This window comes from Halichoeres trimaculatus, unplaced genomic scaffold (assembly GCF_033239565.1).
Source record: "Halichoeres trimaculatus isolate MK-OKI-2021-1 unplaced genomic scaffold, fHalTri1.1 fHalTri1_scaffold_24, whole genome shotgun sequence".
Classification (NCBI taxonomy): domain Eukaryota; kingdom Metazoa; phylum Chordata; class Actinopteri; order Labriformes; family Labridae; genus Halichoeres; species Halichoeres trimaculatus.
Window position 1 is genome coordinate 9818663 of NW_027437202.1, and position 13691 is coordinate 9832353.

Below are 13691 nucleotides of genomic sequence, written 5' to 3' on the forward strand. Positions count from 1 at the left end.
CGCTGAGTGTGACACTGAGTGTGACGCTGAGTGTGACACTGAGTGTGACGCATAGTGTGACGCTGAGTGTGACGCTGAGTGTGACGCTGAGTGTGACGCTGAGTGTGACGCTGAGTGTGACACTGAGTGTGACGCTGAGTGTGAAGGTTGGAGGTGAGGGTGGAGCGCTGTGCTGGGGGCTGTGGTTGAGCTGCATGATGTGAAGTAAAAGTGAAGCCAAAGCTACGTTAGGAATTTGAACGTGTGTGATTTTGAGGTGTGGCGTGTGTTTGTGTTAACAGGAAGTGAGGGTGAGACCGAGGTTTTGCAGTAGTAGGCGGATGTGAGTGAACCCAGGAGTGTGTGTGTGAATGTGGGCTGCTGTATTGAATGTGGTGTGACGTGTGCTAACGGAGGCAGAGCGTTGAGTGGTGTGAGAGAAGCAGACATGATGAGCGTGTAGTGATTTCCAGAAAGACTTTTCAGCAAATGAGAGGAAGGTTTGACGTTTGCAGTGTGGCGTGAGAGCGCGGGCGTAATAAAGAGAGAGGTGAACGTGAGGTGGAAGTGAAGAAGAAGAGAGAACAGAGAGAGTGAAGAGGTGGTGAGAGGGTGGGATGAGGACAGATGTGCACCGTGAAGGTGAAGGTGAAGGTGAAGGTGAAGGTGAAGGGGAAGGTGAAGGTGAAGGTGAAGGTGAAGGTGAAGGGGAAGGGGAAGGTGAAGGGGAAGGTGAAGGTGAAGGTGAAGGTGAAGGTGAAGAGGCGGGCCAGGCCGAGGGCTGCTGAACATGTGATGAGAGCAGAAAGTGAGAGTGTGATGAAAAGTGTGTTTGCTGAACAAACCTTGACTGTGGTTCCTGTGTGTGTCCTGTGTGCAGATGGTGCGGGGACCTGAGGCGGCTGGTGATGATGATGGAGGAGGAAGATGTGTGCAGCTGTCCATGTGGCGTCCCTGCTGAGTGAGGTAAGGTGAAGTCCCTGATGCTGATGCTGATGATGATGATGATGCTGATGATGATGATGATGCTGCTGATGATGATGCTGATGATGCTGATGATGCTGATGATGCTGATGGTGATGATGATGATGCTGATGATGATGATGATGCTGATGGTGCTGATGCTGATGATGATGATGATGCTGATGATGCTGATGATGCTGATGGTGATGCTGATGGTGATGATGATGATGATGCTGATGATGATGATGATGATGATGATGGTGATGATGCTGATGATGATGATGGTGATGATGATGATGCTGATGATGATGATGATGATGATGATGGTGATGCTGCTGATGATGATGATGGTGATGGTGCTGATGCTGATGATGATGATGGTGATGATGATGATGATGGTGATGATGGTGATGCTGCCTCTGGGTTTGTTTCCATGTTTGTTTGGGACCAACGCAGTGCGGTGAGTGTTGTCCATTAATGTTGTTGTTGTTGTTGTTGTTGTTGTTGTTGTTGTTGTGGATGAGTAGCTGAGCCTGTGGAGATGATGTTGTTGTTTGTCATCTTGTGTAGCTTCGTGGACTCTGAGGTTTTTTTCTCCTGGGGTCTGAGATCGTGTGCTGTCCTCGGTGGAGTGTTGCTGTTGAGTTTGTCTTCTTGTGTCTGTGGAGCGAACATGTTTTCCCTGTGAGATGTTTGTTTGTTTGTGACAAAGTGTTGAAGGTGTTTAGGAGAGGCTGCATGTGTGAATGCAGTGGCACTTACCGTGGTTGTAGCAGCGGTGAGTTGTCGGTGAGCTGTCCGGCGGGGAGCGGAGGATCCGCGGAGGGTTTGCTGCAGCGGTGTCGGTGGTGTGTTAGCAGGTTGTGCTGGGCGTGCTAACGCGAGCCCGATGGTCGTTACCCGGAGGTGTAGTTGAGTGTTTGTGGTGGAGGCGCGTGTGGAGAGTTGCCGGGTTGATTGTGAGAAGTTTGTGGAGTGAGGAAGTGGAGCTTTGAGCGGCGTTGACGGGTGTTTTGGAGAGGAGAGGTCGGCCGAAGGCGTCCGTTGTGTCGGCCATGTTGGCCCCGCCCCTTCCGAGCAGCTGCTGCCGGTGGCGGAGCTTCGTGGTGCGAGAGGTCAGAGGAGAGAGCAGGAGTGTGCTGAGAGTGTGAGGCAACAATAAATGGATGAATGAATGAATAAATCAATACATAAATAAATGAATGAATAAATAAATACATGAATAAACGAATGAATGAATAAATAAATAAATGAATGAATAAACAAATGAATGATTAAATAAATGAATAAATAAATGAATAAACAAATGAATAAAGAAATGAATGATTAAATAAATGATTAAATAAATGAATAAATAAATGAATAAATAAGTTAATCAGTAAATAGAGGAATGTGGGAAAGGTGTGTGTAGGGTGAAGAGAGTGTGAATGTATAAATGATAAAAAAAAATGAAGGTAAATGGAATGAATAAATGAATGATGTAAGAATCTGTAAAGAATGAGAAAAGGAATAAATAGATAAATGATATTAGGATCCATTAAAGAAAAGGTCAGTGAAAGTGTGAATGTAAAAATGAAGAGAGAAGTGCTTAATAAAGAAAGAGAGAGAAAGAGAGAGGAAGTAGCTATATGAAGTGATATATTTGTTTAAAATAATTAGAGGCTTTAAAGAAGTGGCTGGTGAAAGTGTAGATGTAAAGAGGAATAAATGAAAGTGTTTTAATCATAGTGTAATGTCACTTTAGAAGTGAAGGAAATATGCATAGTGTGCTGGTGTGCGCTGGTGTGTGTGTGCTGGTGTGCGCTGGTGTGTGTGCTGGTGTGTGCGCTGGTGTGTGTGTGCTGGTGTGTGTGCTGGTGTGTGCGCTGGTGTGTGTGTGCTGGTGTGTGTGTGCTGGTGTGTGTGCTGGTGTGTGTGCTGGTGTGTGCGCTGGTGTGTGTGTGCTGGTGTGTGTGCTGGTGTGTGTGTGCTGGTGTGTGTGTGCTGGTGTGTGTGCTGGTGTGTGCGCTGGTGTGTGTGTGCTGGTGTGTGTGCTGGTGTGTGTGTGGTTTGAGGCACACAGGCTTGGATGATGTGTTGTGGCCAAATCCTGAGAGTGTAAACGAAGCGTGTCCCAACATGTGAGTTGTTGTTGGTGCACACATGCAGACGTGACGTGTGAGAGCATTTGACGTCAGCAGGCGGAGGAGTTGAAGCTCCATGAGTCATGTTTTATTTACATTCTGAAGATTAGTTCACAGAAGCTCATGGATGTGTGTGTTTGTGAGTGTGTGTTATGTCGTGTAGCGTTCTCAACACATCCCCTGTGTGCTGATGGTTGTGTTGTGTGATTTCAGCCAATGTTCAAAGTTGTTGTGTGAAGTTTTGAGGCGCCATCCTTCTTCCTCCATGGGTTTCCTTGTGCACATGTGTGCAGCGACACTGCTGGTGCGCCTGTTTGAGTGCATGTTTGGTTTGCTTTTAAAGAGAGATTGTAATGTGATGGAAGTAGTTGTATTTATTTGTCTTTATATTTATGCTGTGATTGGCCTTTTATTTGAAGGCTTTATTCTTTGATGAATATGAGTAGATGTAGCTAGTGTTTTTTTATCTTTCTTTCTTTATTTGTGTCTTTGTTCCTTTGTTTGTTTCTTTCTTTGTTTGTTTTTTTGTCTTTCTTTCTTTGTGTCTTTCTTTCTTTCTTTCTTTCTTTCTTTCTTTCTTTCTTTGTTTGTTTCTTTCTTTCTTTGTGTTTTTGTTTCTTTGTTTGTTTCTTTCTTTGTTTTTTTTGTCTTTCTGTCTTTCTTTTTGTCTTTCTTTCTTTGTGTCTTTCTTTCTTTCTTTATTTGTGTCTTTGTTTCTTTGTTTGTGTCTTTCTTTCTTTGTGTGTTTTTTTTGTCTTTCTTTCTTTCTTTCTTTCTTTGTGTTTTTGTTTCTTTTTTTTGTCTGTCTTTGTTTATTTTTGTCTTTCGTTCTTTCTTTCTTTCTTTTTTTCTTTCTATGTGTCTTTCTTTCTTTCTTTCTTTCTTTCTTTCTTTCTTTCTTGTGTTTTTGTTTCTTTCTTTTTTTGTCTGTCTTTGTTTATTTTTTTCTTTCTTTCTTTCTTTCTTTCTTTCTTTCTTTCTTTCTTTCTTTTTTTTTGTCTGTATTTCTTTCTTTTTTTCTGTCTTTCTTTCTTACTTTTTTCTGTGTTTCTTTGGTTGTTTTGTCTTTCTTTCGTTCTTTCTTTCTTTCTTTCTTTCTTTCGCTCTCGTTTTTTCTTTCTTTCTTCTTTTCTTTCTTTGTGTTTTTGTTTATTTGTGTCTTTCTTTCTTTCTTTCTGTCTTTCTTTTTTCTGTCTTTCTGTCTTTCTTTCTTTGTGTCTTTCTTTCTCTCTCGTTTTTTCTTTCTTTCTTTCTTTCTTTCTTTCTTTTGTTCTTTCTTTGTGTTTTTGTTTCTTTCTTTTTTTGTGTCTGTCTTTGTTTATTTTTTTCTTTCTTTCTTTGTTTCTTTCTTTGTGTCTTTTTTTCTGTCTTTCTTTTGTTATTTCTTTCTTTTGTTGTGTTTTTATTCATGTACTGTTTCATTTACTTATTCATGTATTTGTTAAGCACTTTTTTTAGTTGTCGTTATTTGTCTTTATATTTTAGTGTTTATTTTTTCCTTTTGTGGATTGTTATGAAATTGATGTATTAGTAATTTTTTAATACATCTTTCATAGATTAGTGAAAGAATGATTTATTAATTTGTTTTTTAGGTTTTTTTTCATAGATGGGTTAAAAATGTATGAATTAATTCATTTGTTATGGGGTTTTTTTCATAGATTGTTTCTATATTTATTTATGTAATTATCTATGATTTCATAGATTTTTATTGAATTTTTTTATGAATTGATTGATTATTCCAAAGGTTGTGATATAAGTTTGTTTTTGATGTATTTATTTATTGTGTTGTAGATTTTGTTGTGTAATTTGGCCCTGTCAGTACTCCATAGAGCTGTGTGTTGCCACAGTTTAAATCCAGGAATAGCAGCAGCAGCAGCAGCAGCAGCAGCAGCAGCAGCAGCAGCAGCAGCAATGCAGTGAAGTTTACGGAGCACATGAGTGTTAGCAGGAGGTTTGAGAAATGAGGGAGTGTGAATAAGTGATGAAGTGAAATGTGCAGTGAGGCAGTTTTTCTTTGGTATTTTCCATGTTGAATGAGCAGGTATGGTGAGCTGGTTTTTTGAACAGCAGATGTTTATTGGAGCAATGAGACACAGGCCATTTTAGGACTAATAAGAGCATGAAACATTTTGTTAGTGACACGTGAGCTGAAGTTGTGGTGTTTTGTTGAGTAGTTTTGCTGTGAAGTGAGCGGTGTGCTGAGATGAATGTTGTGGAAGAGCAGAGTATTTGACAGAGCGATGGTTATTTATAGTTGGTTGTGTGTGTGTGTGTGTGTGTGTGTGTGTGTGTGTGTGTGTGTGTGTGTGTGTGTGTGTGTGTGTGTGTATGCATGTATGGATATATGTGTGTGTGTGTGTGTGTGTGTGTGTGTGTGATTGTTGTAATGGAGCTGAATATTGAGGATTGATTTGAGGATAATTGGTTGATTACAACGGAAGCTGTCGAAGTGAAGAGTGGATTTGAAATGTAAAAGTGTTTTTGGGGGCATTTCCAAAGAGGAGTGGGTGTGTGAAGTTGTGTGAATGAGGAGCAATTGTGTTGTTTTTTTAGTTGAATTTTCTGAACACGTGAAGTGTAATTATTTTGCTGGGAAGAGATTTGTTTTAAAAGACATCTACTGATGCACCTGAACACATCATCAGTAACGATACCTGGGTTCACAGGGCGTTTGGGGTCTTTCAACATTATACACCCTCGCCCAGGCGACCCAGCCGCGGGCGATCAACCCCACAACTTGTGTTGAGGTGGCATTTGCCTGACCCCATGGTTGTCCTCTCCGGATCCAGAGCCACGTGGAGGCTTTTTCAGCTGCTCGGGTGGCGTCGTTGACGGCTCTGCTCCTCGCTGTTCCCGTAATGCCCAGGGCACTTAGAGCTTTGTGGAGCGAGCGGCCCACAAATCCTGTGCCGCCAACTTGGACGGGCATACACGGTGCCTTCCAGCCCTGCTGCCGACAGTGGACGAGCAGCTGTTGGTACTTGGTCCTCTTCCTTTCACGGGCTTCCCCCACGCGGTCGTCCCACGGTACCATCAGCTCCATCAACACAACGTTTTCGGCGCTCTCCGAAACCAGTAGGACGTCCGGCCTCAGGGTGGTGCCGACGACGTGCCGGGGGAACGGCAGCTGCTTGTCCAGGTGTACGGAGAGCTGCCAGTCCTGGGCCGTTGCCAAGATCCCTGCCGGTCTTTTTGCAAATCGCCCTCGGCCGGGCTCCCGCTCTGACAAAAGCGATCGCACGGTCGGAGTTAGGTACTCGGCCGGAGCCGCCGACGCCTTTGCCGACGGCTTCCGCAACGGGCTTCAGCACTCGGTGGCGTCGCCAGGTGTAGCCGCCCTGGCCGAGCGCTTTTGGGCAGGAGCTCAGGACACGTTCCAGAGTCCCTTTGTCTGAACACAGTTGGCAACTAGGGGTCTCCGCTCTGGGCCGGGTAGGACGTCACATACCGCCCGGACGAGGAAGCCGACGCGGTGCGGTTGGGCCTGCCACAGATCCGTCCAGGTGACTTTTGGGTCCGGGGCGTGCTCCCATGCGGTCCAGGCCCCCTGCTGGCTCAAACCAGCCGCTGTGCTTGTTGTGTCTTCCTCCACTGCAGTCCTGACTTGCTCCTGTATTTGCCTTGGCTTCTCCTTCCCCTTGCACTCCCTGTGACGAGGCGGTGTTGGGAACATCCCCAGAGCCGCTGTGCCACGCGCCACGACACCCACCAGTTGTGTGTGGCGTAGTGGGGCCTCTGCATCCAGCAGAGCAGACTGGGCAGTCCACTTCCTTCCAGTCTTCACCGCCACTCGCGCCCGGGCCACCTTTGGATCCCTGGAGTGTGTGTACATCAGTACCTCTGTGGTCCGAGTCACCTTGAACTCCTGTGCCAGGGACTGGAAGGGCAGCCGGAGCTTTGCGGTGTTCCCATAGAGGGCAATGTTAGTGAGGCTTCTGGGCAACCCCAACCAACCATCTCGTGAGACAGGAGCTGACCTTCCTCTCCAGCGTGTCCACGGTGGAGATGGGGACGTCATAGACAAGTAGCGGCCAGAGTATCCCGGGTAAGATCCCACGCTGGTATATCCGCGCTTTAAAGTTGCCCGGGAGACCAGATGTGTCCACCGCTGTCAGCCAGCAGTCCAGTTGGAGACGGGTTGCGTGGAGCGATGCGGAGTCGTTAAGGCTGCTGTGGAAGACCTTGGCCAAGCTGTTAACAGGCTTGGCCGTGACTGACGGTATCATTGTCTCCTGGATGTGGAACCGGAACCCGTCCGTGACCTTGCCCTTTTTCACCACTAGCGACGTGGACTTATGCGGTTGGAATCCCATCCGAGCCCACCGGACGAGTGTCTCTGGCCCTCGGAGGATCCACCTGCACCCAGGCACCGACTCCGCGGTGACTGTCAGGTCGTCCACAAAAGCCCCGACGGGGGGTCGGCGGGTCCCCGATTGGGTCCGAGGGCCTCTGCACTGCGGCTCCGCGGACTTGACGATCGCGTTCATCGCTAGGGCAAACGAGGTGACAGAGATGGTGCAACCCGTGATTATCCCCACCTCCAACCTGTGCCACTCTGATGTTACTTCCCGTGCTGAGACCCTCATCCTGAAGCGATGGTAATAATCCAGGATGAGATGTGCAATGCGGCGTGGCACATGATGTTTGGTCACGGTGGTGTGGACCATTTGGCGAGGGATGGAGCCATATGCATTGGCTAGGTCTAAGCACAGCACCGTGAGGTGTCCCTTGTTGTCCCGGGCTTCCCGGATGAGCTGCGTCACCACTCCAGTGTGTTGTAGACACCCCGGTCCTTGTGAGATCCCTCCCTTTTGCACCGACGTGTCTATGAAGTTGTTAGCGGAGAGGAAGTAGTCCAGCCGCCTTGCTGCTACGCTGAAGAAGATGTTTCCTTCCACGCTCAACAGGGAGATAATGGTGAATTGGTGGATGTTCTTGGAATGTTTCTCTTTAGGGATGCAGACACCTTGAGCAAATGTCCACTGCTGAGCCACCTTTCCCGTCGTCCAAACGACTCTGAGAATCTTCCAGAGCCGCTTGAGTAGCAACGGACAGTTGTTGTAGACCTTGTAGGGGACAGCACTAGGTGGAGGGGCTGAGCTGGCTCTTGCCTTCTTTACAGCTTCCTGAAGCTCCTTCAGAAGCGGCTCCCTGGTGTGGAAATCCTTGGTGGGAGGTGGTGGGTGTAGCAGGATGTGGCACTGTCCCAGCTCATCCTGTCTTGTAGGGTGGCTGTAGGTGTTGCGTAGATGCAGGTCAATTTGGTCCTCGGAACAGTCCGAGTTCCCATCCCGTTTGTGTGCCAGCAGTTGTTTGGTGAAACCAAAGGGGTTGGCTACGAAGGAAGCACGCTTTCTGGATCTGTCTTTGCGGTGCCTTCGGTGGTATTGAGCTCTGCGCAGGATCATCAGCCTTTTCCTGAAGATAGCCCGCAGCTCTGCCAAGGGGGGGCGTTGCTCCTGGCTGGCTGCTTTGCGCTGCTTCTTAAGGGACTTTAGTTCCCGTGGGATCCGGTGGATCTTGACCGCACGTGGGTTCACGGCGTAGGTTGTCCGAGCTGCTCTCTTGTCCTCTGCTCCAAACCGCTCTCGGGCCAGACCGGCGATGATGGTTGTCATGGCCTGCAGTCTTGGGTCCACATGTCCCTTTGCAGATGCTTCCAGCACCTTATGGACGTCCTGGTGAAAGTGCTCCCAAAGTGTGGTCTTACAGGCCTGTGGCCACTTGATTGGAATGTTAGCCAGGGGCAGACTTGGGTGAAGAGAGTGTTGAAGTGTATTGAAGTGAGAAATTGAAATGTGGAAGACATTTGTTTTGGTGTTGTCCCTGAGGGGCAGTTAGAGGCACACAGAGCAGTGAAGAAGTGTGGAGAGAGACGAGGAGAAGAAAGGGGCCCAAAGTGTAGCATTGCACTGTAATTTGTTGCTTCAGCTTGTTGTTTTTAATTGAGACAAACAAACAGAGTGTAATAGAGAGGAGTATTGGGGCAAATAAGAGATTGTATGTGTACGCGCTGATGAATGTTGCGTGACTTTTTGTAGACAAAGAGGAGAGAAATGAAGGAGCGCAGTGTGGTGTTGTGTATTTTATTGGTGTTGTTGTATTTGAATGAAAAAATAGCGGAGACAATAAAACGGAAGAGGACGAGTGCCAGTTAAAAAGTATACGTAGGTGTGAGTTGAATGTTTGTTTGTGTTTGTTTGAGAGATGAAGAGGTGAGAATGCTGAGATGAAAGTTTGAAGTGTTGAGTATTTTAGAAGAAGAAGTGGTATGATTTGTTTTTTTTATTTGAATAGACAGCACAGACATGTGTCATTGACTTTTGTGTGTACGCTATGTAAACATGTTGTGATTATCATGAGAGCATAAGAAAGAAAGGAGTAGTTTTTAAAGAAAGTGAAAATGTAGAATTGAAATGATAGCAACGAGAACAATTGTAGTGATAAAGTAAGTGAGTAATGTAGTAATGATAATAATAAAAGTAATAACAATAATATTAGTAAGAAAAAATAAATAAATAAATAAATGTGTGACAATAATTGGACATGAAATGAGTGAAACTTTGAGGAGTAGTAATGATGAAAGAAGAAGCTGCAGTGAGATGAATGGGTGAAAGGCTTGTTGTGTGATGTGCACCTTTCTGTGTGATTGTGATTTGCCCTGCAAACCAAATGTGACTGCAAGGTGGGAGCAGCAGGGAGAGGAGGAGAGGAGAGGAGGAGGGGTGAGGTGAGGAGAGGAGGAGAGGAGAGGAGGGGAGGGGAGAGGAGGAGAGGGGAGGAGGAGGGGTGAGGTGAGGAGAGGAGGAGAGGAGAGGAGAGGAGAGGAGAGGAGAGGAGAGGAGAGGAGAGGAGAGGAGAGGAGAGAGGCTTGACACGTGTTTTAAATGACATGTAGATTAGTTTGTACATGTGTGAAAGTGATTGAAGTGATGTAATGACTGAAGGTAAACACACACACACACACACACACACACACACACACACACACACACACACACACACACACACACACACACACACACACACACACTCACAGACACACAGACACAGACACAGACACACACACAGACAGACACAGAGACACACACACAGACACAGAGACAGACACACACACACAGACACACACACAGACACACACACAGACACACACACACGCACGCACACACGCACAGACACAGAGACACACAAACACACGCACAGACACAGAGACACACACACACACACACACACACACACACACACACACACACACACACACACAAAAATAGAGCAGGATGAGTGTAGTTTTGAACGTGGGGGTGTCTGAGTTTATCCAGATTTATGGTCATGAATTGTTGAGACATATCTGCAGTTTTCCCAGTCGCTGTCAAAGGTGTGTTGTTGAAGGCTGAGAGTGAAGGCGAAAGGTGAGTTTGTCCGTCGTGGAAATATCCTGAACCACTTTGATCCGATCCTCAACTGCGGGGGAGTGTGTTGGTTGTTATTGCTGTGTTGGTAGCTGGTGTGAAGATGCAATGCATGTGTCGGTGTTGAAAACGGTGAGCTATTTGTGAGGATTGATTTGAGGGTAATGGGCTGGTTACAGTGTGAGGTGTAGAAGATGAAAGTGTAATTGTGGCGTGAAAATTCCGTCCGTCCGTCCGTCCGTCCGTCCGTCCGTCCGTCCGTCCGTCCGTCCGTCCGTCCGTCTGTCCGTCCGTCTGTCCGTCTGTCCGTCTGTCCGTCCGTCCGTCCGTCCGTCCGTCCGTCCATTTTCTTCCGCTTATCCGGGGTGGGGTCGCGGGGGCAGCAGCCTAAGCAGGGAAGCCCAGACTTCCCTCTCCCTAGCCACTCGGTCCAGCTCTTCCGGGGGGATCCCGAGAGGTTCCCAGGCCAGCCGAGAGACGTAGTGTCTCTAGCGTGTCCTGGGTGTGCCCCGGGGGTCTCCTCCCGGTGGGACGCGCCCCGGACACCTCACCGGGGAGGCGTCCGGGAGGCATCCTCATCAGATGCCCGAGCCACCTCATCCGGCTCCTCTCAACGCGGAGGAGCAGCGGCTCTACTCCGAGCTCCTCCCGGATAGCCGAGCTTCTTCCCCTACGTCTAAGGGAGAGCCCGGCCACCCTACGAAGAAAGCTCATTTGGGACGCTTGTACCCGTGACGTTGTTCTTTGGGTGACTAGCCAAAGCTCAGGACCACAGGTGAGGGTGGGAAGGAAGACGGAGCGGTAAACAGCTCAGCTCCCCGTTCACCACGACAGACCTGCGCAGAGTCGGCACGACTGCAGACGGCGCACCGATCCGCCCGTCGACCTCTGGCTCCATCCTCCCCTCAGTGGCGAACAAGACCCCGAGATACTCGGGGCAGAACGTCATCCCTGACCCGGAGAGGGCAGTCCACCCCTTTTCCGGCCGCGGACCAGGGACCGGGATCGGGAGGCGCCGATTGTCATCGCAGCCGCTCGACACCGGGCCGCGAACCGATCCAGAGAGAGCGGAAGGTGACGGCTGGACGTAGCCAACAGGAGCAGATGATGCGCCAAAAGCAGCGATCCAATGGCGAGGTGAGCAAAGCGGAGCCCCCGGACACCCCGGCTGCGCCTAGAAATTGTGCGCGTAGAAGTTAGGAAGGGAACGGGTGAGAAAGGGCAGCCCCGGCGGAGTCCGTCCCTCACCGGAAAGGAGCGCGACTTAGCGGCAGCGATGCGGACCAAGCCGCGGCACCGGCGGTAGAGGGAAGGGAGGGCCGGTTAGAAGCAGCCCGACACCCCGTACTCCCGGAGAACCCCCCACAGGAGTCCCCGAGGGAGACGGCGGAGCGCCTTCTCCAAGCGCACAAAAGACACGCAGACAGGTCGGGCAAAGGCCGAGGGTACGGAGCCGGCCAGAAGGAGAACCGCATCGCTCGTCTGGAACGGGAGGTGGGAGGATGTTACGGAGCCTCCTGTCCAGTAGCCCCGAGTAGACCTCACCAGGGAGGCTGAGGAGCGCCGCGCGATCCCCCTGTAGTTGGAACACACCCTCCGGTCCCCCTCGTTAAAAAGGGGGGACCGACATCCCGGTGTGCCAATCCAGAGGCACTACCCCCGATGCGCAGGCGATGTGGCGAAGCGGCGCGGGCCACGACAGAGCCACAACATCCGGGGCCTAGAGGAACCGCGGGCGGGTGTCATCCGGCCCTGGGGCCGTGCCACCGAGGAGCTTTTTAAGCACCTGGCGACCTGAACCCCAGAGACGGAAGAGGCCACCCCATCATTCTCACACTCGCTTCCTCCAGGGAAGAGGTGCCGGTGCGGCGGAGGCGGTGCGGGAAGTATTCCTTCCACCGTTCCGCAACGTCCCGAGCGGAGGTCAGCAGCGCAGCGCGTCCACCGAGCACAGCGTTTGCAGCGCACCGCTTCCCCCGTCCCGAGATGCCGGACGGCGGCGGAGAACCTCCGGGAAGGCGCCCGGCAGCGGTCGTCCACGGCCTGGCCGAAGCGCTCCCACGTCCGGGTTTTTTTTTGCCGGGCGACCGCCGAAGCCGCATTCCGCCGGGCCCGCGGATACCCGCGCGCCGCCTCGGGAGTCCCGCACGCCAAAAAGGCGCGATAGGACTCCTCGTCGAGCCGGACGGCATCTCTCAGCAGCGGCGTCCACCGGCGGGTCGGGGCGCGGCCGCCCCGACAGGCACCGAGCGGCTCACGGCCACAGCTCCGACGGGCCGCCTCAACGACGGAGGCACGGAACAAAGCCCGTCGGGACCGGACGTCCCCTACGTCCCCCGGAACGCGGTGGGAGGTCCTCCCGGAGGCGGGAGTTAAAGCTCTGTGTGACGGGGGATTGCGGCAGACGTTGCCAGCAGACCGTCACGATCCGTTTGGGCGTAGCAGGTGCGAGCGGCACGTTCCCCCACCACAGGAGCCAAGTCACCTGCAGGTGGCGACGGGTGGACAGCTCCGCCCCCGTCTTTACCCGAGCGTCCAAGACGGGCGGCCGCAAGCGCGACGACACGACCGCAAAGCGGACGAGGGAACCGCGACCTAGGGTGTCCCGGTGCCAGGCGCGCATACGGACACGCTTACGCCGGAACACGGCGTTTGTTAGGAAGAAGCTGTGAGGAGCGCAGAAATGCAACAAGAAAACACCACCGGGGTTGAGAAGGGGGGGGGGGCCGTGGCGTCCAACGGCGCCCCTCCAGGTATCACCGCGGTTGCCGACGTGAGCGTGGAAGTCCCCCGGTGGGACGAGGGAGTCCCCAGACGGAGCAGTGTCAAGCGCTCCCTCCAAGGACTCCAGAAAGGGTGGATAGCGTGAAGCGGTATTTGGAGCGAAGGCGGAGGGAGGCTAGCCTGCGGTCCACGGGGGCGAAGTCCAACGTAGAGGCACCGAGCCGGGGGGCGAGGAGTACGGCCACCCCAGCCCGCCGCCTCTCACCACGGGCCACTCCGGAGCGGAAGAGAGCGGGAGGCCTCTGGAGAAGGCCGGTTCCAGAGCCCTTGCCGTGCGTTGGGGCGAGGCGGAGCGTGCGTAGGCGGAAGCGGCGAAGCTGGCGCAGCAGCTCAGGCTCCTTCCCCGCCAGAGAGGCGACGTCGCGCCAGAGCTAGCTTCTGCAGCCGAGTATCAGAGCGGCAAGGTCCCCGCCTTTGGCCGGCGCCCAACTCA

At 51.0% G+C, this 13691-nt stretch overlaps 1 protein-coding gene and 1 pseudogene across 5 annotated transcripts in view; one reads left to right on the top strand and one right to left on the bottom strand.

The window, feature by feature from the left end:
* LOC141786066 (mid1-interacting protein 1-B-like) overlaps positions 1-13691 on the top strand; it is a 31895-nt gene that overhangs the window by 13659 nt on the left and 4545 nt on the right. For all 5 annotated transcript variants that reach the window (XR_012597612.1, XR_012597611.1, XR_012597613.1 and 2 more), the window contains one exon: positions 860-945. The gene's annotated coding sequence lies outside the window, so the exon portion shown is untranslated. The remainder of the gene's footprint in view (positions 1-859; positions 946-13691) is intronic.
* Positions 5707-11423, bottom strand: LOC141785716 (uncharacterized; annotated as a pseudogene).